At 36.7% G+C, this 3,993-nt stretch overlaps 1 non-coding gene across 1 annotated transcript; it reads right to left on the reverse strand.

Annotated features, from left to right (window-relative positions):
* Positions 1 to 1,306: 1,306 nt before the first annotated feature.
* On the reverse strand, positions 1,307 to 1,414 carry LOC138161605 (U6 spliceosomal RNA). Its single transcript, XR_011168407.1, has one exon. It is a non-coding gene; the product is annotated as a U6 spliceosomal RNA (small nuclear RNA).
* Between the last annotated feature and the right edge of the window lie 2,579 nt (positions 1,415 to 3,993).

Here is a 3,993-nt window from a genome sequence, read left to right on the forward strand (position 1 = left end):
GGATTATATAGCCTTCTCCTGATTCAGAGAATGTAACAACCCTCTTGACCCACTGCCCAATCACAAAGTATCTCCTGAAAAACAAGCCTCGCACCACAGGCTCCAGGTGCACTTAAGGCTATGAAGGGCCTAGGGGCAGGGAAGATCCTAAAAATTTACATTCCTATTACACCTTCCCAAGGTGAACCTTTTGATGTTTGTTTTGTTTTAGTGTGTATAACTACTTGTATCATTTACTGTAATAGAGATCTCCTGGGAATAACTTCCTTAGGCACTTGTTCACCAACATAGGATCTTTGAGAGGTGACTGGAGTCACTGAGATGTAAAGTGACTCACAGTCATTATGTGTCAGAAGTGAGACTTGAAAGAAAGTCTTCTGGACTTGGAGACCAATTCCCAGCCCTCTAAGTCATGCTGCCTCTCTAATGATCTTAGAAGCATCTGCTCTGAATTACCTTTTCCCATGAAGGTAATTTAAAATATTTTTAATTATATAGGGATATGAAAATTTGATTTTAGATTGAATTCTTCTATGATTTATAGGTTTCTCTTTCCTATATGGAGTCTTTGATGAGCATGAAGGTGTGACTGCTGAGAAAAAAATTTCTTACATGCTTCAAATTGATAGGATTTCTCTTCAGTGTGAATTCTCTGGTGGACATGAAGGTTTGACTTGGTACTGAAGCTTTCCTCACTCTTTGTAGTCATCAGGATTTTCTCATGTGTGGACTCTCTGATGAACCTGCAAATTGGAGTTCTACCTGAATTTTTCATTACATTCTTTGCATTGATAGGGTTTCTCTCCTGTGTGGACTTTCTGATCGGTACAAAAACTGGAGTTGAATCTGAATCTTTCTCCATACTCTTTGCATTGGTACGGTTTCTCTCCTGTGTGGATTCTCTGATGGGTATGAAAACTAGAGTTGAATATGAATCTTTTCCCAAATCTTTTGCATTGTAAAGGCTTCTCACTTGTGTGGACTATTTGGTGAACCTTTAAGTTTGAGTTGTTTGTGAACCTTTTCCCACACTCTTCACATTGAAAAGGTTTCTCTCCTGTGTGGAGTCTCTGATGAGCAACAACATTTGAGTCATTATTGAATCTTTTCCCACACTCTTTGCATTGAAAAGATTTCTCACCTGTGTGGACTCTCTGATGAACCTGTAAGTTTGAGTTGTACCTGAATCTTTTCCCACATTCTTTGCATTGATAAGGCTTCTCTTCTGTGTGGATTCTTGGATGAACATGTAAACTTGAATTGTTTCTGAATCTTATCTCGCTCTCCATACATTGAAAATATTTCTAAAAATATGGAACACTTCACTAATTTGGTTGTCATCCTTGCTCAGGGGCCATGCTAATCTTCTCTGTATTGTTCCAATTTTTAGTAAATGTGCTGTTGAAGTGAGCACAACAGGTATTTTTCTAATGCAAGGGCTTATGGCTTCTCCCTGGTACACTTCCAGTGTTGGTTTTGGGTCAATTATTAATTATACACTCAAACTTAATTAGTTGTTAGCAAGTTTAAGAAGAAATATTTAATATGGTAATAGAATAAGAAAATTGGAATAAAATATCCTTCTACACTCTCCTCTGTTCCCCAAGTTTAAGACATACTATCCCACAGATAAATGCAATATATAGGGCAGCAGTTGTCAAACTTTTTGATCTCAATAATCCTTTATACTCGGGGCGGCCAGGTAGCACAGCGAGTAAGAGCACGGGCTCCAGTGTCAAGATGACCTGGAGATCGAATCTCGGGCTCATACACTCAGCATCACACCCAGAAATAACTGGCTGTGTAACCTTGAGCAAGTTACTTAATCCCAATTGCTTAAAAAAAAGAATCCTTTATACTCCCTGAAATTATTGATATCCCTAAAGAGTTTTGGTTTTTTTGAGTTGTACATATCAATATTACTGAGTGAAGTTAAACTTGACAAATTTTTAAATTATTTCATAATTTATTAAAATAATAAAAAACATTGTGTCTTAATATACATCTATATTTTTGAAAAAAATCATTTTTCTGAAACAATATTAGAGTAGAGTGCTATGGATTTAAATATTTCGGTTAATAGCTATAATATCTGGCATATTTGAAGATAACTGAAATATTTCCTTCTGCATTCAACCTATTGTAATATGTTGTTTGGTTATGGTACATGAAGAAAAACTGGCCATACAGAGATATAGTTAGAAAATAGAAGAATATTTCTTTTTTTGTTGTTGTTTTGTTTTCATTTCACTTTCATTTGTACTCTAATGCTATATTTGCTCCTGAGCCATAAGCTTTTGTTTCTTCAGTTTCTTATGAGATATCGCTTTCTTTTGAGCAACCTCTTCTGGTTTTGGAACAATTTGATCCTTTTCAGTAAGTATCATCTCAATATGGCAAGGAGAATTCATGTATGAGTTGATTTGATCACAAGCCCTGTAAATATGACATCACATTTTGGGAGCCTTGTTAACCTGTATATGCTCAATGACAAGAGACTATAACATTCAAACCCTCCAGGTCTACATTACTCTCTGCATCTTTAAGCATATGCAGCAAGTATTCAGCACTCCTTTTGGGCCAAAGACCCTGTGTCCAAACTCCATTGCTTAGCCTGGGCATGCCTGTCAACTCCATCATTTTATCTATGGAATGTAACACATTGTTTCTTCAATGTGACATTTTTCAAATACTTGACAGCTTTTCAGATATACATGTACTTGATAGCTTGGGCTGTTTCATAGGTATTTGTGAAATGGACCTGGAGATTTGAACCCCTCAATTTGCATGACTTTATTGGGTTATCTGGATCAAGAGAGGACCTCACCATTTTATATGATTACCTAGGATGACTCAAGGGATGATGAAGGAAAAAAAATATTTTACTAGGAAAATCGCATCTTAATACTGTGGAAATTGTTGTGACACCATGCACACACTATAAGGATATTAGGAAATGTATTTTTAGGCTTACAGATCACATGTGTCAAAGAGGTGACTCATAGATCTTCAAAGTCCTTTCATTGGAATGATTAAGATTTTGTCCTTGGCTATAAAGTCATTTTTCTTCTGGGTTTCTTAGAGAACCTAAAATCTGTAATCTCTCTTTAGTTATTGATGGAGACACTGCCATCAGCTGATCATTGGGTGCTCCTAGGGAAAATGTTGGGAAGATGGGAAACCTTCTGAACTTCTGAATGAAGTTTTCCTCTGGTCAAGGAGGTGGGGATCAAGACCAAGACTGAAGTCACAGCTCTAGCTCATCGTCCCTCTCCCCCACTTAGGCAAATTTCCCTTCTCAAGGCTTTAGCTAGAACACTCCTCCCGGATTGCTTGAATCTCTTCAGTTTCTGATTTAGCTGCCTGGTTTTATACCAATACCAAGGGAATTAGTAAAGACCACCTCCAGTTGGAATAGATTTCCTATGCAGTATCACTGCAACTCATCCAATGACTTTCCAGAACTTTTCATACTTAGTCTAATGTCTTTGAGACCTATTCTCAGAAAAAAAGACAAAAAACCAAACAAACTAAAATCATCAGGGATAAATGAGGTGGGGTGATTATAATGTCACTTTTTCAGTCTGAGAATTGAATTTCAGGTCTTAATTTCCAAGTTTAAGTGTTCCTGTGTTGAAAGATTAGACACACAAGTCAAGTAAGGGAAGAGGATGAAAACACTTCCTTAATATGTTTCTCAAAGGAGAAGACCACTTATTAAAGAAGCTTCTGCTTCTGGAAGACAAAAGCAATGCCATGAAGGATCAGACAACATGGATGTTGGCAATTCTCCATCCTATGTTTCTGAGTTGCTCACACTTTCCTAGTCCAAAGTCAATGGGAAGTCTTTGTTCAGTGAAAAGTGTCTTTATACATTTACTTCTGTATTCGTTTATATACTAGCTTACTTATTTACTTCCTTTTCAGGGTATCTATTGAGCACAATGGGCTTTCATATGTTGTTTATATGTGACTGTTTTCCTTTATATTTAT

Source organism: Petaurus breviceps, unplaced genomic scaffold (assembly GCF_028583685.1).
Source record: "Petaurus breviceps papuanus isolate PSGF00001 unplaced genomic scaffold, PetGlider_PUasm1.0 118, whole genome shotgun sequence".
Lineage (NCBI taxonomy): Eukaryota > Metazoa > Chordata > Mammalia > Diprotodontia > Petauridae > Petaurus > Petaurus breviceps.